The sequence below is a fragment of the Ixodes scapularis genome, unplaced genomic scaffold (assembly GCF_016920785.2).
Source record: "Ixodes scapularis isolate PalLabHiFi unplaced genomic scaffold, ASM1692078v2 PGA_scaffold4__175_contigs__length_147842914, whole genome shotgun sequence".
In the NCBI taxonomy this organism is placed as follows: domain Eukaryota; kingdom Metazoa; phylum Arthropoda; class Arachnida; order Ixodida; family Ixodidae; genus Ixodes; species Ixodes scapularis.
Window position 1 is genome coordinate 16,134,346 of NW_024609879.1, and position 22,780 is coordinate 16,157,125.

The 22,780-nt window shown below is 46.8% G+C and overlaps 1 pseudogene; it reads right to left on the reverse strand.

The window, feature by feature from the left end:
* Positions 1 to 2,739: 2,739 nt before the first annotated feature.
* LOC121837719 lies at positions 2,740 to 22,632 on the reverse strand (annotated as a pseudogene).
* Positions 22,633 to 22,780: the final 148 nt, after the last annotated feature.

The window sequence follows — 22,780 nt, forward strand, 5'->3', positions numbered from 1 at the left end:
CCCCGCTAGACCTAGCGGAAAAATTTTCCTGCTAAATCTAGCGGAAACGTTTCCCCGCTAAATCTAGCCCAAAAATTTCCCCGCTACATTTAGCGGAAAAATTTCCCCGCTAAATCTGGCGCAAAAATTTCTCTGGGGAATCACGTGAGCCCCCCCCCCCCCCCCCCCCCCCGGTCACATGAACCCCCCAGTACCCTTCCCTCCTCCTCCTCAAGAGCTGCGCTGTAATTCGGCATTACAGGGAGTTGTAAACGGCTTTCGTTTTTTTCTTCTAATTTTAAGTTGGAGTAAACACGATTATTAACCGAATTCAGAACAACAATTCTATTTTTTCAACCAGCTGATAAGAGCTTGGCGCCCCCTGTAGAAGAAGCAGACGAACCCGTTCGATTCGACCAGAAAGTTTCTGAACAACAGTAAAATCCCAAGATGCCCCACTCCCGAAAGATAGCCCACCCTTATTTTTAGCTTGATCTGCTATTTTTTTTAAACACCAAAAGATAGCCCTCTCCTAGTAATAGTAGTGTTGGGATCAATGATGGCCTTGGCATAAATGCTGCTAGTTACCTATGGCAGAATATAAGCGGACGTTGCTAACTGGGGAAATAGTCACCTTTGCTTTGTTGCCCCTCGCCACCCTAACAAGCTTGGGAGACACAACCTAAAAATAGCAATTTTTTAGACTTTTCTTGATAGTACACCGAAAATTAGCACACTCCACAGTTTCAACCGATTTCCTCTTGGCGTTAGGTGGGCTATCTCTCGGGATTTTATGGTAGTTCTGTTCGAGTTCGGAGGAGTGCAGGAGTCATGCAGCGGCAGCGCAGAACCAGTGCAGCCACCACGCTAGGACTGGCGCCGTGATAGGTTTCCGGAGTGGAAGCAGAGGGCGTCGTCTGCATCTTTTGGCTCTTGTTTCTCTACGCCATGTCACAGGCTACATTTAAATACTCGCAATTTGAGGAGACCATTCGCGTGTCCTTAGTTTTAAAGCATATATTAAATTTCTATAACGCAGCTCTTAGGCACCCGCTTCTGGCCTGAGCGGCGTCGCCGTAACCGCGTGTAACCCTCATAACCCATGTGAGGGTTGCTCTCAGGAGGGTTATGAGGGTAACCCTTGTGAGGGTAAGGTAACGAGGGTTGCCTTACCCTCACGAGGTACGAGGGTTAGTGACCCTCAAAAGGGTTACCCTCACGAGGGTTATGACTGTTACCCTCATGAGGGTCACGATGGCTACCCTCACGAGGATCACCCCGAGGTCACGTGACCCCCCGATGCCACGTGACCCCGAGTTCACAAGACCCCCCCCCCCTAAGGTCACGTGACCTCAAGGAGTCAACTATTCCTCAGTACCCTTCCATCCTCCTCCTCAACAGCTGCGCTCTAATCCGGCGTTACAGGGAGTTGTAAAAGGCTTTCATTTTTTTCTGTGGATGTTTTTCTTATTTGAGTGTTCTAAAAGTGTTCTCTCCATGAAAGGTGTTTCTGACTGCGTTTTTAATGGCCGTCCGCTTCCAATCGTTTCTAAAGCGTTTGTGTCCTTCACGTTCAGTTAGCAAAGTAGACTCATCCCAAGTCTCTCGAGTTTCGCATTTCGACAATAGGTTCGCAGCACGAGAATGCTTTCGCATCAAGAGTTACTGGCAGCTGCGCACAGTAGCGGTCACTTCGAAGATGAAGGCCCGAAGAAGGCCTTGTCTTGGCCAAAACAGTTATCGAACGTCACTATGACATCAAGTTGAAGCGTTTATTCTGATTCTCAAGATTCGCGTAGAATTACCAAGCTAATGCTAGCGTTTTTTCCCAGGCCCGCTAGTGGGCGGGCACAAATACCAGCGGACAAAACATGCAGTATTATGCTTAGCTACGCGGCATGCGAGTGTCAATGTACTAAATCAAAGACCTCTGCAATATATTGGGATTGTCAGTTCGCATCTAAAGAGCTACTGAAGGTGGGGCGCGACTACCAAGAGTGTGATACTTTTCCTGCCCTTTAAAAAGAATCTGAACATAGCACTGTGTAACTTCCAAAATAAACAGTTTATGTGAACCAATCTTTCAACCCTGACCACAGGAAGCCAAACCTGTGCAAGCGGGTGCATAAAACGCTTTCAGAATATAAGAATTGAACTAATTCCTACCATTGATTCTACGTCCACCATGGATACGTTATTTGCATAAATGAGAGGATATGTAACCTTCGTATTGGTGTTCTTGTTAAACTTCGCAGGCATTTGAGCAAGAGCTCCGAGAAATGGCACCACGAGCAGAGACGGATGAGGAGTGTCATCTGCTCTCGTTGTCTGCTTCTGCACGGATGCTGAACTGAGTCCGGAGCAAGTGCAAGGTTTTGAGGAACTGGGTCCAAACTTGTTCAGAATTGGGATGAATGAAATGCGCCAGTGCAGCCGCGCAACTTCCGCTTGAATCGAATGTGCCAGTTCCTGCACTGCTGAACTAGTTCGGCCAGTTCTGGCCAATCGGACAGACCTAATGACCGCATGCTGGGGGCAGAGCTTCTACTGCACTCTTGAAACAGGGAAAAGTGGCAGCTTGTTTTTCCTGCTAACACATCTAGTGCTGCCGGCCAAACCAGTAATTTTGCAAATAGTATGTCCTCGCTGTTTCTACGGTTGGTGTCTTCCACTCTAGGCTTTCTTGCTAAACTCTTGGAAAGATCAGATCACGGCATATTTTGTTTCTCCTTGTTTATTAACAGCAAATTTTCGGTCAAGTAGAAAGAAAAACAAAACAAAGAAAATGGCCACACCAAGTCTGGATTAGACTCATGCAATAGTGGAAGAGAAAAAAAAGCATACACAAACACTGCACTGTCATTAAATGTCCAGAGCCACACTGCTGTATGAACAAAAGACTCAAACTAAGATAAAAAAGAAAACAATATTACAGAAGTAACAAATAGAAAACAATAAAAACATACACACATATTCATAAACATCAATATGTAGAAAGTAAACTATGAGTGTTAGTAAAATAATTAGAACAGCCTTTCTCCAAATACTATGGAACATAACTCGATTCCTGTGGTGTTTCTGCCTGATAATTAGATCACAATGAAAAACAGTGCAATTCTCAAAAATGGCTTGTTTGCAATTCTGGAGAATTGCAAACAAGCAATCAATGTAGAAATCAAGTACTATGTTGAAAGTTGCCTGAAAAGCTCATCCCGCTAAGTTTCATCGTGTAATATACTAGAAAAAATACAGTATTTTTAAAGCATGTCTGCATGGCAATACACTCTCAATACACACAAAATTAACTCGTGTACATGGGCTACTAGCTCAAACATTTAAAACAGGAACGCAATGATTACACAAAAATATTTACAAAGACAGAAATACAAATCAACCAGGGCTTGCACATGTTTTGAAGACAAAAATTGGAGGGTTTCAAAGGACTTTCAAGGCCCCGTCAACATATCTTCAAGGGCACGATATAACGGCACGTTGCGCTAGAAGATATCTTGCCGGGTTTTTCTTTATTTTTTTTTTGCCTAGGTTCTTGCTTTGTGCAGCTTTTGCAAAGCTGTTTGAGTTGACAATGTATGTCACTCATTGTCTCTGCTCCCTCAAAGCAGTCGGAGAGGCATTCCGGGTGCCCCAGTAACTCCCAAGTTTTTTTTTCTGCATGCCATCAATCTCCTTCCTAAAGCAGCATCGTTTCTACTGTTTTGAGACTTCAAACGGCCGCATCACCTCAACTTCTAAGTGTGCACGACTCTGGTGCTTTGCCGGTGACGCAGAAGACCTCGAAAGGGTTCTGAAGCAGTCACACAATAATAGACTATGCACCAACTTTGCACTGAAAGTGTTCCTCACCAATCTAAAAGCGTTTGACCATGTGCAAAGAATCCACTTATCAATCTTGCCTACCTCCACAGATTTTTGACAATGGTAGTGTTCTTACATATTTAGACAGGAAAATTGTTTGTCATGCTGCCAAGCACGGACGCTGCATGTAGTGGTGGTGCAAAGACATGCGCCTGTTTCGCCGGTACGTGATGACAAAATCTTGGCATTCAAGAAATGCTGTTATAAAGCAATCTATCGCTGCAAGTGGGGAGACCAAGAAGCTGCTCCAATGAACCAAAATGGCAACCACATAGGGCGCTTGGCACTACTTTCCCAGCATCCGGCGACATTAGGTGTCACGGGTCGGGCGTCTTTCATTTGTGCCCCCTCTTCCGATGTTTGCACAAGGTGCTTATATCGGCGAAATCTCGTCCGCATGTCTCGCACGTGTATGGCCGCTCTCCCGTGTGCGTCCTCTCGTGAATCCGCAGGGTATCCTTGCGCCTGAACGCACTCCCACACTCGCCACACACGAACGGCTTTTGACCCGTGTGCGTCCCCTCGTGAGACCGCAGGGTATTCTTGAGCATGAACGCACTCCCACACTCGCCGCACACGAATGGCCTTTCGCCCGAGTGCATTCTTTGATGACGCTACAAGGAAGCGCTCCGTGCAAACGACTGCTGACAGAGCTCGCACTTGAATGGCTTTTCGCCGGTGTGAGTCCTCTCGTGATTGTACAGGCGGTTGCCCTGCTTGAACAACTTTTTGCAATAGCGGCAACTGAAGGGCTTCTTTCTAATGTGCATTCTTTCGTGAGATGTGACGGCCACCGAGTAAAGGCTGGAGTAAGGGCAGAAACTGCACCGGTAAGTGGTCCGTCGACGGGGTCTCCTTGGCCGTCGAATGGCCGGTACGTCCGCAACGACTTGAGGAGGGGCGTTGCTCTCGCCATCCTCATAGCCAGGTGCTTCCTCTCTGATGATCTGGTTTGTAGCGGCCCCATCTGTTTGGGCAGCACAAAAAGCCCAATCAGGGCAAATTAAAGTCCCTGTATAAGGAAAGGTGGCGCAAACCTCCCCTCCTGTGCTGTTTACTCCAATCCATCAAAGGGAATCCCCCTTGCCCTTCGCAGCCCTCAAGAAGCTGACCCGCAACGCGCGCCTAAATGCTCCTAAGTGAGGCGGCCTGTAATCGTGTTACAACGGCAAAAACCACTTATTTAAGTGCGAGTAAAAAAAGTGTGGGGGCGGGGGGGGAATGATTAGCGTTTTTTAGGAGATTTTTCTGTCAATCATACAAATTGGTCGAAATTCGGGAGTCGGCCGGGTAATACGGGAGACTTGGCAGGTAGTACGGGTAGTTATTGTTTCTTGAGTGAAATGGATTAGAAGCTAAAGACCTGCCACACATTATAAAGCTATTTATATTTTTTCAGATACAATGTCACAAAATATTGTCTAATCAAGCCCAAAAACCCTAATTATAAACCATAATAAGGTCCCATTTATGTTGATAAATTTCGTTTCGTCACACTTAGCATAAAAAAATAGCTTTACTCCATAGTTTAGTTTTTTCTGCATTCACTGCTATCATTCATTGAAACCGTAGAAGAACCCCGCGAGAACTTGCATAAGGCTAAGCGTGTTGACAAAAAGACACAAAGCTCAAAGAATTTCAATTGAAGTTTTGACAGTGACTGGAAAACAATGTTCAGAGAATCCTGCACAATGATTCCACCCTCCCGTCAAATACCAAGGAAGCGCCCACTTCGTTCCAAGCGCCCACTATTAACATTTTCCAAACTTCGGAATTCTGCAAATTATGCGCCAAGTGCCCGATTCGACCGGAGAAGCGCCCATGTTTAGATTAACCCAATTTTCAGTAGAAGTAGGGTAGGCACTCTGCCGGTATTTTTCAGTAAGTATTTTGTAGTTCTTCCTGAACAAATTGAGGTAAAAATTGTCGTAATAATTTCACGGGAACATAAAAAAAACACGGGGAAAATGTAAAGGTTGATCAAAATATAACAAAACTTCTTTTGGAGCTTTGAGTAGCTTCGTTGGCGACTCGAGCGAAATCGACGCCGCCTAGTGGGAAGGTTGAGAAGCTTCTCAGAAAGAAGGTCGTTTCGCCCGTTGTCTGCTGTTGCTGCTCGTTTCTTGTTTGCAGCATACCTTTATTCGCTTGTTTATTAAGGTAAACTAAATAATTGCGGCGCAGTCACCAAATGGGAAATGAAGGACGTGAGAACATATTAGTAGTGTGCAATTTTCCTCATCTGTGAGATGAAAAACAATGCCATCAGGTAAAACATGTTCCCATGTGAAACTTGTATTGACACCCACGAACTGAGATTTAGAAACATTAAAAGTGCTACAAAAGTCACTTCCCCCCTTTCCCCCAAGAAAACAGACAGAAATGAATGCATAGAGATTTTCTGTTTTGTATACTTTTTAAATCTGTTGATGAAACAAATATCTAAAACATGAGCCAATCAAATGTCATAACAAACATTATCAAAGTTGATTACGATGGCATCTACATGGGCACAAGAAGCTATTCTCACACCTGCTAGATGCTAATTTATGCAAAGACCTAACTCTCACGGATCACATACTAAAAACAAAGTTTGGACATCCTAACAGGCCAGGCAAAACATCAAAATTGTGGAAACAACATTGAGGTTGCATTCAGCATCAGTTGAAATTTGCAAAAATACACATTCATAAGAATTCCGGGTAGCTTCACTATCAATAATGTCGTAAAAATGTAATCAGTCCTGAGTCAGGACGCAAGCCTGCCAGAACAACTTTGCCGACATTCCTTGCAGAAATGTAATTGGGTCCTATTTCTCCTTCAAGCTTTTGAGACTCCTCTACATAACTGCTACAATCACGCTTTCACTTTGTAACACAAAAGAGTGTTTCCTGTAGACTTGTAATCTTGCTACAAACGGTGCACGGCAACCTGATTGCAACCATTCGCAAAACCCCGCTTGGTAGATTTAGCTTTCTAAGTTTAGCTAATATGAAAAGAATCCAAATCGCATTAAATGCATTTTATATATTTCAAATGTTTACATTTTGTGAGTTGAAAGTATTGCTTGAGATTGTAAAATACTTTTGTTGATGAGGTTCAACGGTTGAAGCCAGAATGCTGTGGATGCAATACACTGTTTGAGTGGAGGAAAAAATATATTCAGCTTTTTACTAGTTTTTCTAAGATTTTTCCAAAATATAGAGCTGATACATATAGGTCAGTATCCTAACTGTTTGTTACTGGTTATCCTTTTTCAGGATTAGGACGATTTTTACTATTTCCATTCTCTTGGGAGATATGAGTGGTAAAGACAACCATGAACCTTTTCAGTACGGAATTCGAGCACAGCTCGTCCACCACTTACGCACGAGTAATCCTGAAGACGAGTACAGCTCGTACAGAGCCTGCATTATCAATACAACGATCCTTAGATCGAATTCAGCTCGTCTGTTTCACGGAGCTTCTTAGAACGACCGACAGATGGCAAGAGAAGTCAAAACCAGCGAAATTATCTGAATTTAGATGTTTTTCCGTAAGGCTCCTGGCTACACTGAACTTTTAAAATGACGTCGTCCAGACAACCGCGCGATGCGTCTCCAAGCATTGTGAAACAAGAAAAAAAAAAAAGAGAAGGAAACAGCGCACAGTTTCTGAAACTTTAAGTGAGTGACTACAAATTGGTATCTGAATCTGGTGAGTCGTTGATTGATTATTTGACTTCGGACGAGAGCGACACAGAGATTGATGATGATTTCGACACCACACGTGTGTGGACAAAGATCAACGTGACTGATATTCCTCGTGCGCCATCTCGTTTTCTTTTTGTGGGATCACCAGGGTGCAAGAACGAACTGGAAGAAAGTGACGGGGCTGTCGAATAATTTGAACAGTTCTTCGATCTGATCATTGCAGGAACCAACCGCTACGCAATCCAGTTTCTTCGGTCGCACCACGCTTCCCATCTCAAAAAGTGGAGACAGATCAACAAAAAAGAAGTGATGACCTTTCTGCGCTCATCATTCTGCAAGGGGTCATCGAGAAACCAGACGTGAAATCTTACAGGTCAACAAGGGAGGTTCTTTACACGCCTGCATTTGGAGACGTGATGAGCCGCGACCGCTTCATGCTGATAATGAAATTTCTACACTTCACAGACGAGGCGCCAGTCGACGGGCACCCGAACCCGAAGCTTAAAAAAATGTGGCCCGTGCTCACCACAATAGGGAGTTTTAGAATAACGCACGCAATTTTAGCGCACGCTAGCGCTAAATTTAGCGCTTGTATTAGCGCACGCGACGTAAGAGAGTTTTAGAATAGTGTTTCTCCGCCGCGACGCAAAAGCCCAAGCATCTCGCGCTTGCGACGCCACCAAGATACAGTAAAGTTTTTTATTTCACACACGAAATGCTGTAACTTTAGAAAAAAAAAAAACGAGTTTTTTGGTCCAGAGTAGCATTTTAATTTGTTTAAACATGAGAACGCGACGCGAGCGGTTGACCAGTCGTGTCTGCTTGCGTCGCCTCGGCAAGAGAGGTCTCGTGTACTGACCTTCGCACATCGTTCCTTCGCCGTGAAATGTTCGCGCGTCGCAAGCATCAAGTTGTCGGTGATCCCTGCCAAACCGAGTACAATGTCGTCCCGCATTGAAAATTGCAGTTTTCAATGCCGCCGACGTCGCATTCACGACGCCGCCAAAACAGCCGCCGGCATAATCCTGGAAGCCGCCACTTTTTTTAACTGTGCTCGTCTTGGCTTTAGCCAACTTCTCATCACGAATCCTCCTAGGAGAAGCGCAAAGACCTCAAAGACTCTTTGCGTACGCACGCTATTTCCGAGAAATAGCGCACGCTAAAATTGCGCACGCAAAGCGCAAAACCTGGTTTGCGTTTGGAGCATGCGCAGTGGCGACGACGCTATTCTTTGCGTACGCAAAGCTTTAGTGTGCGCTATTCTAAAACTCCCTAATGACGTAGATGTTTCAAACCAGTGCCTTCTATATAAGTAGGGCTCCGTGTTTTCGGATAAATCCGAAAAACTCCGAAAAACACCCACCGGTAAAATTTTGGTCAAGTCGGATATATCCGATAAACTCCTATTATTTATGTGTCAGTGTTTTTTTTTTTTTTTTACAGTTTGATTAGCACAGAGTTAATGGTCTTGGGAAAATTCCACCATAATTATCTTTCAAATCTCGGACCGTTGTCAACAGGGGTCTTGCCGCTTGTCTCTTCAAGGTTGATTCAGGACAACAGGTCGTTCGTTGTACATTCGGGCCACGACAAAAGTCACTCTTTTGGTTTCCGGTTTGGGCCATGCGATTCGTGATTTAGAGAAAGGAAAGGGTATGTATTAGTAACAGTGAAAGCTATGGACCACAGGGATTGTATAAAATTGGGAAGAGGGGCAGTTCAAACTCTCTATTAACTCCTTAACCACTCCACCTCACACGGCCGCGAGCTAGATTGATGAAATAGGATGGGATGACTATGAGCTTCCTAGAGACTACCTCCGGGAGTTTATTGATTTTAAGGTATCGGCGTTTATCGAAGTGCCACTTGTGTGTGACTTTTGTCGTGGATATACAGCGCTACGCCCGTGTTATTTCTTTGTCTGGTCCTCGTCTTTTCGCGCTGTTTATAAATCCGATGGATACATTAGTATTGCCAATGGCAATGGCACCAACGCCAAATTCAACTGAAAATATTTCAATTGATTCAAGCGCGTCTTCTTTTTTCTTTTTACCTGGCATACGTTTACATTCGGTTATTATTTATTTATTTATTTTTAATAGGAAACACGGCGAAATTAAACTCCGAATTTCAGAGAATTAGGAATGAAAAAAATATAAACTCCGAATCTTCGGCAAAAAATAAACTCCGAAAAACACCCTCCGAATTTGACGAAAAATAAACTCCGAAAACACGGAGCCCTATATATAAGTTACACTATGCCTGTCAGCTTCTCTCCAAGAGGTGTCCAGGCCCGATGCTTCACCTCACAACACGCATGTGCACGCACATACCTCTGGCACGTACGGCTACATAGTGCCGCCTGGCAGAGGTCTTTCTATTTTTCTAGCATGTTGTATTTACATTAATATTGAAGATATATCATATATGTTTTTTTAACAACATGTGGAACACTGCTCTGGATGTGATCGCCCTGATTCAAACGGGTTTTGCTAAGACAAAACACGAAACTACGAAACAAGCACGGCCAGGCTTAGCTTTTGCAGCGCGAACACGGAGAACGCTCGACCGTCTGCTTTGGCGGCAGTTTGGGGCTTTGGCGGTCACCTTGAATCGCACGCATAGAAATAGTTGGCGCTGGGTCGTGTGCGGGTGAAAAGGTAGGAAAATAAGTAATACTCCGTTGAAAACGACGAGCTGTCAGTCAAAAACATTTAGATCTTGCTGTCGGTGCTGCTGGGGCGACATCATTGAATCTCATATGAAAGGGATGGTTGGCTTCACTACACGGCGGGTTTGTACGCCTAGGTGGCTCTACCGCACGGCAACCACAGATACTATTTGCCCTCTCCCTTCCGCTTGCCAGGGCTCGGAGCTGACAGGCATAGTGTAACTTATAAAGGAGGCACTGTTTAAACTCTCTACACCCGAGCGAGATGTGTCAGTTGACGAGAGCCTTCTTCGTTTCAAGAGCAGGCTCTCTTGGAAGCAGTACATGCCATTGAAACACGCCCGTTTTGGTGTCAAGTTTTTCGTATTGTGCGAGTCCTCCAGTGGTTACATCTGGAACATGCTCATGTAAACTGGGAAAGGTGCTGTTGTTGGTGACGCAGATGTGGCCATGGGTACACGTGTGGATTGTCCCTGACGAGTCCCCTTCTCGATAAGGGCTACTGTGTAACCGTGGATAACTATTAGAACTCGCCAGAACTAGTTGAAGCACTTCTGGAGTGCAAGACATGTTTACGGAACAGCACGACCTGGACACAAGGGTATGCCGAACTTCGCCACAAGACAACCCGAGAAAGGTCAAACTGAAGCTTACAAAAAGGCAAGTGCCTCTCACTTCAGTGGAAGGACAAGAAGATGGTAACCTTCTTCAGCACGGTGCACACTGCGGCAATGGTGGATGTAACAAACCAGAGAGGTGAAGTTGCGTCAAAGCCACAGATAGTAATGGATTAGAACAACACAAAGGATTGCGTAGACAAGAGCGACCAAAATCTTTCCTATTACCCCTCTTCAAGAAACGGAGAGAAAATATACAACAAAAAGGTGTTTGTCATTTGCTAGACATAACCATTACAATGTGTTCATTCTCTACAAGAGGAGTGGTAACACCACCACACATCTTGAGTTCAGGCTCAAGTTAGTGCACGGACTCATCCAACTGAACTGTGACCAGAGTCGACCCAAGAAAAAGAGGCTCTTTAACAACACTCTCTCGCAACTGACTGAGCGACACTTCCCCGACTACCTACCTCCAACGGAGAAGAAAGAGAGCCCAACAAGAAGATGCATTGTCTGCACAAAGACAAAAAAGGCTCGCAGGGAAACAAGGGCGTGGGGTCCAGACTGTTGTGTCGCCCCGTGTGCGATACCGTGTTTTCACACATACCACACAAAGGCAAACTTTTGAACACCATGTCCTGGGACTGACTAAGCCTGTAGTCTTCTAAACTAGGTGCTGATGTTGACAGAATTGCTATGTAAATTCATGAATAAAGTAAACTGAGTATGTGCAGTGAAGCCCACTTTTTCCACCAGATGTGCAGTGAAGCCCCCTTTTCCACATTTATAAAATTATTTTTAGTCCTTTTATGATGTGTTTTTGATAAAAAAAACTTTTATATGGTTGTGCTCTACGGACCGAGCTGAACAGTTTGCAGGAATAAAATATTTCATGATTTTGGCGATGTTACATGAAAAAATATTGCAGTACTGAAAGTGTTAAGGATGTTGAGTATTAAAGGGGGACCAGCAGAAATATTCCGCCTGGCGGAAAGTCCTTCTCGCCCTCTTTCTTTCTTGTATCGTAGCACAGCGAGGCGAGGGGAAAGGCCCCCTTTTGCGCCGGCTTCTTCTGAGAGGATAAGCAGTGAAAATCCCCTTTCTGAGCGACGAGCGAAGGGTGCGGCAGCGGCGACTTCGTGACTTACAGGTATCATCAGTTCCCATCGTGTAATCTGCCCTATTTTTTGGCGCCCGCCAAGCCTAGCCCCTCGGGTGTAGGTTTCACAGAGCTGGAAGGCTGCGGCCTCGCAGTCACCGAATTTGAGCTGTCGAAGTTCTTTGGTTTAGCCCGTGGCTAAGTAAACGCATACTTGGGAGCTGCGATGCATCCCCGCACCCATTGAAGGAACGTTTCATAGATATTTTCGGTTGATCAAGGAGCTCAACACACATGCGCGAGATGTGGTGACCTGAATATGTAAGGCTGACTTATATCTTCACAAAACATTTCCTCTTAAAAAAAAAAGGCTTATCACGCTTAAACCTGCCTCAAATTGGGATCGATGGAAAAGAAAACGATGTACCAGGCGCGCGCATTCTTTAGAAGGTCTCTGTTCTCAGACCACGCTATGTTTAGCGGGAGCTCGCGCTGCTATTTCGATGCATTCTCTGAAGCGCGCGCCTGAAGTGGCAGCAGGCCCTTGAAAACGATTTACTAAAATGCCCTGTTGTGTGCCTAACTCGCAGAACTAGATGGCCAGCAAAAGGTATGAAATTCATATTTACGCATTTCCAATAACCACCTGAGGTGAGAGGGCATCAAGGTTCAAGGGTGGATGTCAATATTAGAAAGTTTTTGTGAGTCGCTTTTAGCCACTTTGACAACCGTACAGTCCGTACCCCACAACGAAATGCAAGCTAGACTCGCTGTTTACGTTTTTTATCGAGTGCGGCTATGGAGCGGAAAAGACAGTATTAAAAACCTTTTTGGCGAGTCTAGCGTGTCGTGTTATGGTTCAACTTTGCTTGTATGGGCATCATAGCACGGGCCGCCACTTCGAAGTATTTGGGGTGTCTCAAAGAAACTAAAGCAAAAGCAGACAATTATTTTAACGTGACACAGAATTATATTTAACATTGTGAAAAACTTTTAGGTACCCATAGACTCCGGGGGGGGGGGGGGGGGGGGGCATCAGGGCTTGTTCCAGATGCTGCCTTCTCGCCTCATGTGGTTGGGATGCGTAAATATAAATGTGATCTACATTCGTTGGCCATCATATAGTGTGACTCTGTGAGTTACACACACACAAACATTTGTGCTCGCTGCTGGAAAACAGAAACCTTCTACAAGATGCCTGTGCCTGGTACATCGTTTTCTTTTATATCGATCCCAATTTGAGGCAGGTTCGAGCGTGATAAGCCTTTTTTTTAAGATGGAATGTTTTGTGAAGATGTAAGTCATCCTTACATATTCAAGTCACCACATTTCGCGCATGTGTTTTGAGCTCCTTGATTGACCGAGAAAATCTATGAAACGTTCCTTCAATGGGTGCAGGGATGCACCGCAGCTCCCAAGTATGCGTTTACTTTGCCACGGGCTAAACCAAAGAACTTCGACAGCTGAAATTCGGTGACTGCGAGGGCGCAGCCTTGCAGCTCCGTAAAACCTGCACTTGAGGGGCTAGGCTTAGCGAGCGCCAAACAAATATGGCAGATTACGCGATAGGAGCTGAAGATACCCGTAAGTCACAAGGTCGCTGCTGCCGCACCCATCGCCCGTCGCTCAAAATGGGGATTATCTCGGCTTATCCTCTCAGAAGAAGCCGGCGCAAAGGAGACCTTTCCCCTCGCCTCGCCGTGCTACAATTCAAGAAAGAAAGAGGGCGAGGACTTTCCGCCGGGCGGAATATTTCTGCTGGTCCGCCTTTAAAGTCGGAAACATGTTAAACAAAAATTACTTATTCCGACTTGAATAGTTCCTTGTACAAAGATAACCAAATGGTTTATAAGGTACCACCCAGATGCCCTTTCTTTTCATGCTTGCTTGATTTCATGATGTAAAATGAATGCGCATATTGCAAATTTGGATACTGTTCCTAATTTGCGGACGCAGATACAATAATTTAACTCTTTCTGACCACGAGAAAAGTAACAATTTTCAAAGGATTCTTGCAAACGCTTTTATTATTCCAACTTGCATATGAAGCAATATGACACATCAAAATGTGGCCAATAGACCATTTGCTATATCCCCCAAGCGCCTTGAACCGCGCTAAAAGAATTATTGGAACGGTGTTCCTTCAGCACCTTAGTGATTGATAATTTTGACCCTATTCTTGGCTACACAGCTTTTGAGCCTAATTTAGAGTTACCCTGAACAAGTGCCTGGTATACCCCAATGACCTGTCATATTGCTTTAAAAATTTCTCCTCAATGTCAGCGTTTTTGATACTCTGCATGCTGTCTACCCCTCAACCTCTATGGACTGCAGAAATCTCTTACATTGAAGGCGATCAAAACGTGGGCTGGTCCGTTCGTCAGGCAAGAATCGAATCTTTTATTCTCGAGCCAACGCCGCTCTCGTGCTCCCTGACCTGGGCTCGCGGCAGTTCACGAGCGTCGGCGCCAAACTGGCAGATTTGTAGTCGGCAGCTTTTGCCGATGCTACAGGGCTCCCCCTCGTAGAAGGAAAGGGAGTAAAGTAAAAAAAAACAAAAAAAAAAAAACAACAACTGGTGTCTGGATGACAAATGAAAGCGTACAGAGTGTCCTAAGAGGACTGTATGGTCATCGGGACTTGTCCCTAGCAGCGGTACTAGGGCGTGGTGCAAATGGCTGGGCATGTGGTTCACGTTGTGGTGAAACTTGACTGGAGTGTTTGGGGAAGTTCGAAATGAGAAATGGTCGACAGAAGTCCTGTCAAAACACGTGGATCACTGTCTTCACGGTAGTCGGCGTGACCGATGAGGTGTTGGCGTCGCTACGCTCGCGGTCGAGGATGGGGACGATGTACTGTCATCGTTGAGATAGGCCGGTTTCAAACGATCCATTGCCACTACGTCATGACGTCCGTTGACGTCAATGGTTATGTGTTTTTCTTTCCGATCGATGACTTTATAAGGGCCGTCGTAGGCCGGTGTTAAGCACTTGCGTACGATGTCACGGCGCACAAACACGTGTGTGGCGTTTCTTAGGTCTTGGCTGACAAAGACATTGCGGTCTTTGGGCAAGCGAGGTGAAGTCGGTTGTACATCCTGGAACAACAGGCGTAGCTCTTCCACATAGGTGCCTTGTGGAGTCGTTGCTGTTGACGCCGGGGAAAAGAATTCACCCGGTAGTCGCAAGGTGGTGCCGTAAACGAGCTGCGCCGCCGTACAATTAATATCTTGCTTTAGTGCGGCACGAATGCCAAGTAGGACAATAGGGAGATTCTCGCTCCATCGCTCACGTTGGTTATGCGCGGTGAGAGCTGCCTTCAGTTGTCGGTGCAGTCGCTCCACCATACCGTTCGCAGATGGATGGTATGCTGTGGTGTGTATGTGACGGATGCCAAGCAACGTCGCAAGGGCCGAAAAGAGACCAGATTGGAACTGCCGGCCGCGGTCAGTTGTAACAACGGAGGGACACCCAAAGCGCGCCACCCAGCCACCGACGAAGGCCTTGGCGATGGTTTCTGCTGTGATGTCGGGGACCGGGATGGCCTCCGGCCATCGCGTGTACCGATCTACACAGGTGAGCAGATACCTGGAGCCCTGAGATGGTGGAAGTGGCCCCACTATGTCCAGGTGCACGTGATCAAAACGTGCATCGGGCGGTCGGAAAGGTTGAAGGGGTGTAGTTGTGTGCCGCGTGATCTTCACGCGCTGGCAATGAAGGCAGCTGCGGGCCCAGTGACGGACGTCGGCGTTGATGCTGGGCCAGACGTAACGCTCCGTCAGCAGTCGCTGCGTTGCTCGGATGCCGGGGTGACTTGGGTTGTGAAGTAGATCAAACACGATGCGCCTGTAGGTAAGTGGCACATAGGGTCGTGAAATTCCCGTTGACGTGTCGCAGATGATGGTCGTCGTGGAGGAAGGTAAAGGCACTTCCTTGAGAACTAGTGAGGATGGTGAAGTTGGAAAGTTCTCAAGATCAAGATCCTTACGCTGCTCTGCTGCCATTGCCTCGAAGTCGACCGGAGTTACAAGCGTTGTGATGGCATCCACTCTAGAGAGAGCATCAGCAGCGGTGTTAGCTGTGCCTTGAATAAAACGTAGGTCGGTTGTGAACTCCGAGATATAGGTGAGGTTGCGGATCTCTCGAGCGGTGTATGTGCTGTGATTTCCCCGGAAAGCAAATGTTAACGGCTTATGATCTGTTAGTATGTAGAATGTCGTGCCTTCGAGGATATGACGGAAGTGCTTCACGGCCAGGTACACAGCCAGCAGTTCGCGTCCGAACGTGCTGTACCTGGTCTCAGGAGGCTTTAGCTTCTGCGAGAAGAACCCAAGAGGACACCATTCTTTGTTTTGAAGCTGTTGAAGGACTGCTCCGACGGCTGTACTGGAGGCGTCTGTGGTGAGGCGTGTTGGAGCACCAGGTGTGTAGTGATGTAGCAGCGTTGCGTCTACTAGGGCCTGCTTGGCCGCAGAGAAGGCCGTTGCGGCCTCGTCATTCCACGCGATGGGGGTAGACGGACCTTTCTTCGTCTTTAGCAGGTCGGTGAGTGGTTGTAAGAGTTGCGCGCGCTTCGGCACAAATCGACGGTGGAAGTTAAGGAGCCCGAGGAATTCCCGAAGTTTGCGTAGCGATGTTGGTGTTGGGAAATCCCGGACGGCGTGGACCTTCGTATCCAATGGTCGTATGCCATCGGCTGTCACGCGATGCCCTAGAAATTCGATGTCGTCGACACCAAAAACACACTTCTTAGGGTTGATAACTAGGCCGTACTCCTGCAGTCGGCCGAAAAGGAGTCGTAAGTGGCTTTCATGCTCCGCTGGTGATTGACTTGCTACAAGCAGATCATCGAGGTAAGCGAATACAAAGTGAAAACCTCGCGTGACCTCGTTGATGAAGCGCTGGAAGGACTGTGCGGAGTTCTTCAATCCAAACGGCATTCGGACATATTCGAAAAGGCCGAACGGTGTTGTGATTGCCGTTTTTGGAATGTCCGCAGGTTCTACGGGAATCTGGTGATACGCCCTTGTCAAATCGATCTTGCTAAAGATGGTGGTTCCAGCAAGGTTAACGGAGAAGTCATGTATGTGAGGGAGGGGATACCGATCAGGAACTGTGTTGGTATTTAGCGCGCGGTAGTCCCCGCATGGACGCCAGTCCCCAGCATCTTTTTTTGGGACCATATGTAACGGAGAGGACCAGTTGCTAGCTGAGGGACGGATGATCCCCAGCTGCAGCATGTGATCGAACTCACGTCGCGCAATTTCGAGACGATCTCCCACGAGCCGACGGGGCCGGGAAAAGACTGGAGGACCCGAGGTGATGATGTGGTGAGTTACACCGTGTTTCACTGGCGTTGCTAGGTTTGTAGGTTCTGTGATTGTCGGAAATTCCGCGAGAATAGCCGCGTACTTTGTTCCCTGGCCACGGACAAGGCGTATGTTAGTGCCTGTCATCGTTGACTGAATACCCTGAATTGACAACCGAGTGGTGTCATCGATGAGACGACGATAACGCAAACTTACGCTCAAGTTGTAATAAGTGAGGAAGTCTGCTCCAAGAATGGCCAGGCGAATGTCGGCAACAATGAAAACCCAGCGGAAGGTTCGTCGTAAGCCTAGGTCAATGGTCAAAGAGCGCTGACCATACGTCGCAATTGCTGAGTTGTTGACTGCTTGGAGCGGCGAGGTTTGCGGAGCGCACCGTCGGTCAGCAAGTGAGGCTGGAACTACGCTGACTTCAGCTCCAGTGTCCACTAGAAAACGGTGGCCTGCCGTCCTGTCAACGACGTAGAATAGGCGACTTTCTCGCTGACCGTTGTCACACGCCGCCGTCAGTGACCGGTCTTCTCGTTTCCCGACCAGGAACATGGCCTGTGGCACATTCGCGCATCGCTGCCGAATGTGCGGTGATACCAGCAGGCTGTTCTACGAGAATAAGGCGGAGAAGGAGAGCGTGGACGGCGGCTTGGGTGCCGTTTCTGTGAAGATGGACGACGAGGAGGACCAGGTACTCGCATCGCAGCAAGGGTGTCCACTATCTCGTCGAGCCGTTCTTCCAGGCGCGCGTGGAGTGCTTCGTGTGAAGAGCTTGAAGGCGTCGAAGGGGTCGACACGGCAGCAACGCCGCTGGGGGCTGAATAGTCCGCGATGTGGTCTGCTGTTTCAGCCAACTTGTCCAGATTCATGATGTCCGTCGCGGCCAAGACAGCAACCATGTTCTGTGGCAGTCGCTGTAGAAACAGTTCTCGCAGAATGGGGCTATTGGAATCAGCCGCCTGATCACCCAGCAGCTGCCGCATACGGTGCAGCATCTGAGAAGGCCTACGGTCGCCGAGTTCTTCGATCGTAAGCAGTTGCTGTAGTCGAGCGCGCTCTGACGTTGTCTTGCGAGCGAGAATCGTTGCTTTAAGATTTTCGTAGGGTTCCGTTGTCGGCTGAGCAGCCAGGACATCATCGAGTTCATCGGCCACTTCGGGTGGGAGTGACGACACGATGTGAAAGTACTTGGTTAGCGACGATGTGATGCGGTGAACTTGAAACTGGGCCTCGACCTGGGCGAACCATACTCGGGGATTTTTCGTCCAGAATGGTGGCAGTTTGAAGTGAACGCCAGCGAGTGATTGTTGCCTGGGTACGGTGGAGCCTTGGGATTGCCCGGGATCTCCGTTCGCTGCTGCAGAACGATCGGCTGCGTCCATTGCTGGTTGCGGGAGGCGATGCCGAAAAAAAAAATTCACCGGGATCACGTCCGGGTCACCACTTGTCGCGAAGGCGATCAAAACATGGGCTGGTCCGTTCGTCAGGCAAGAATCGAATCTTTTATTCTCGAGCCAACGCCGCTCTCGTGCTCCCTGACCTGGGCTCGCGGCAGTTCACGAGCGTCGGCGCCAAACTGGCGGATTTGTAGTCGGCAGCTTTTGCCGATGCTACAATTATCATGCTGCTATTAAAGGTAGAAACGCTAAAAATGCTATAAACAGCCCCGCGGACTCCGAGCTAAATCCTGGTTTTTGTTGTTGTGAATTATTGGCTTTTTAAGCAATTCCTGCTAAAACAACAATCACGAGAATGATAATATTGAAAGAGTTTTCTGAAGCTCAGCCAGGTTGAAAGGTGGATTACCTGCATAGTATCAAAAATGCTGAAATGACAAGAAATTTTAAAGGGGATATGACAGGTCCTTGGGTCGATATTAGAGGTCACTAGGGAGCTGAAGGAACACCGTTCCCATGATTTCTCGAGTGCGGGCCAGGGCGCTTGGGAATATTGCAAATGGTCTATTAGTTGTACTTTTACAAGAATCACAGGTTGGTACAATGCGGGAAATTATTTTTAAATTTTATGACTTGAAAGTACAATGTATGTGTGGAAAACGTATAAATACCAATACTTCTACAGCTATGTCAGATTAAACAACAAATCAGAAAAATTCAGAATACAAAAGATATGCCTCACACCCACTGCGGTTACTTCTGAAAGTTACGTGTACTATAACTGACGTCTATTTGTAGTTTGTCGGAGAGTTAGCCTCCGTAAACTGTGTGCTTTTCAAGCACGAAATGCTTATATTGGGGAAACACAGACAATACACCTCACATACCCAGCAGAGTGCTTTCTTTCTGTTCTACTTTGCCTTTGCCATAGCCTTGATTGCAGTTCCTTCATATTTAGCATTTTTGTCCACCTCGTTGGAAACATAAAACGTGCACGCCAGCTCAAAGCAGCATTCGAAATTATAGTGATGCTTAGCGACAACCATCTGTTAAGTGACGTCGATAACATAATTTAAAGTGCCTCCGAGTTCTTGAGGTCTAAAAAAATATGCCACAATACAGTTGAATGATGCAAATAATGCCATCTTTGTCTCAAAGACTGATACAACCAGTTAGCCATGTTAAACAAGTGCAACCACTGTTCCCAGGACAGTTTTTGACAGCCCACCAGCTTGCGGTAAAGCTGGAAGCTATGTTGAAATTGAAACTAGAGTTCTTCGGCTCCCGAGTTCAGCTCCCTAGACACGAGATTGTGGAACATAATTCTCCGCCCTAAATTTAATTTCTTGATAGCGCTTAGAAATCATTGATCACCGGTGATCGATGGCCTATGGCCCTTGTCAGGAAAGAGTCTGTGGATGCAATTTGGGTGTGGATACAGTCTGTGGATAGGGATCGGATGATCAAACTGTTATCCGCGCAAGTCTCTGCTTGTAGATCCAATACACGTAGCAGAGCATCCTGGATAAACTATAGTTGACAACAGAAAGTATAAAGCACTGAAATGGATGAAGGACAGCACAGTGTCTGTCCTTCGTTCATTCCAGGGTTTTATTCTATGTGAATTATAGATCAAAAACAATGTTTTTAAAACCCACTTCAATTTTGTCACAATTTTAGTTTGTTTTTAAAACCCACTTCAATTTTGTCACAATTTTAGTTTTTCAAGAACAGCATTCTTTGACAAACAGCAAAGCTGGACAGTTTTCCTCCACTCCAGTGTGCATCCTTTCGTACCTGGAGGCGTTTCTGCAACAGTCGTAACGATGACAAAGGTGGCACCGCCGTCTGTCCCCCCTCCGCAGTGCACCTCCCGCTGCCGCCACTCAAACCCAGGTACCTGGCCGGCAATGCTTCTCGTGCCCTCGCAGTCTGTGCTCTGCCAGTCGCCGTCGAAAGCTGCCAGGTCAGGCACTGCTGCAAAGGCAGATCAAGGTTTATTCGCTTTTAGTTATTCATACGAGGCGAGTTCAAGCCTCCAAAGGGGTTTTTATTCCTACAGAAAAAATGAAAAATCCGATACGCACGAAACTGCGTCAATTTTTTAAAGTGTCAGGGTGATTAAAATATTATCCGCGCAAACGTTTCACTACCCCTCTTGCACCAACTTTTCTAAACCCAAGTCTGTCGTAGAATATTGCATAGACAGACCCTTGGCTGATTTGAAAATGATTCGCTACATCATTCACTGTAACATGCGTATACGACAGGGTCAGTTCACGTGTATGCTCCACGTCATCATCAGTCGCGGACTCTGTACCGTGTAAAAATAATCGGCATTGGACGCACCCTCCGACCACAAAACATTCATCAAAGCATGTTGCTCTTACGTGCAAATCACGAGTAGTGCGGCCAATGTTTCCCACACTGCAGTCCCAAGTGAACAGACGTGATACGTTTATACCTTCACAGCAGTGACTGGAGGGACAGTGGCTTCGCGCAAAACACGGTGTTAAGACAGTGTGACCTATGGAAGTATTAAGATAACAGGACTGTTAATAACTTTTTAGCTACCCTCAAATTTCCCGACACCTCCAGTCATCTGCTGCCATTGTTTTGGTACCTCCCCGCTGTCCCCCCTACTAAACAAAACTGGACTGCGTGACTGCAGTCGGATGAATGTGTCCGTACGGTTCGTCTCTCGTCTGCCGGAATGGCTTGCCTCGGAACGTCGTGTCCTACTTCATGGTGAGCGGTCTTACTTTGGTCAGTTCTCGAACATGAGTGTATCCATCCCGATGCAGGGGCGTAGACCTCGGCGTCTTGAAGCACCATCTCGCGCACCAAGTTTTCGCGAGCAAAACCAGCCACAGCAAATTCCCTGTCGCAACAGGACCGTCTGGCGCCAGCAAGCAAGCCGCGCCCACGACCACTACGTGCAATCGAGGGACCGGAATTGCGGGGCCTGGAACGAGGAGTGGCCGAGTGGCCGCCAAGGGCTTCTCGTTCCGGGAGGAAGGGTAGAAGGGTGGGAAGGGAGGCAACGGAAGGCAGAAGCGGGCGACGAGGATAAGTTTGTCTCCGAGACATGTTCCTCAGTGGGACTGCTTGCTGCGCTTCAAGTCCAACGACAGACAAGAACTCGTCCGTCGTCGATCATTTGTCGGCGCGTGTCGGCGTTTGTCGCGGGTGTTGGTCGTTGCAGTGGGACAGCATCGGCGACACAGAACTTTGTGGTGTCGTCGGACAAAACTCGGTGTTTGTCGCTCTAGTGGGACGAGACTAACAGCGTTCATACTCTTGTCCGAGACATTGTTTGCTCCCCAGACCCTGCTTGCAATGTTCTCAAGATTTTAGTAGGCTTAGGATTTTTCTTCTTTGAAAATATTATAAGTGCAAATACTCCGCAGCTACGGAAACATTGCTCGCCACCATAATAGATGGAAGTGCTGTGCACATGCCAAATACACAATTTTTGAGCGCAGCATGTCCATGGATTACAATGTCCTCCACATGTTTCATTGTGCAACACTCATTTAGCAATTTCTTATGGAGAGAAGTTCCGGTCAACTTGGAGCCACTAAATAAGCAGCTTTATCTAAAATCGCAGGAAACGCTTTGCCGTCCTTAAGAAATGTTAAAACAGTTTGCGAAAGAGCAAAACATAATCACATGAGGTTCCAAGCACCGTATATAAAGCTGAGGAAGTCACATTTTTTAATTGCGACGATCAGCAGATGCGTCTGCCATGCACTAAGCACCAAGATGGCGACGCCCACTAGCAGATTGGGGAGCGGAGTGCCGATACCCCAAGCATAGCTTATTTAGCGGCTATAGGTAGTGCAATCATACTCAAATTTAATGAATGTAGGTTTCAGGAACCAAAAGTGTACCACACAATCGCACCTGCTGGATCTGCTTTTTGGTATTCCTTTCCATTTTAATGGAATGGAATACCATTCCATTAAAATTGTATTCCATTTTAATGAAGCTTTCATGTTTTTACTTTATGTGGTGCCATATAAACTTTCTTACACCCGAAGAGCGCTCGACAGAACGCTGTACTCGAGCCAGCAGCAATATGGTGGTCCTCAGATGCCGTCTTTGCAAACATGTTTACTCAAGCAAC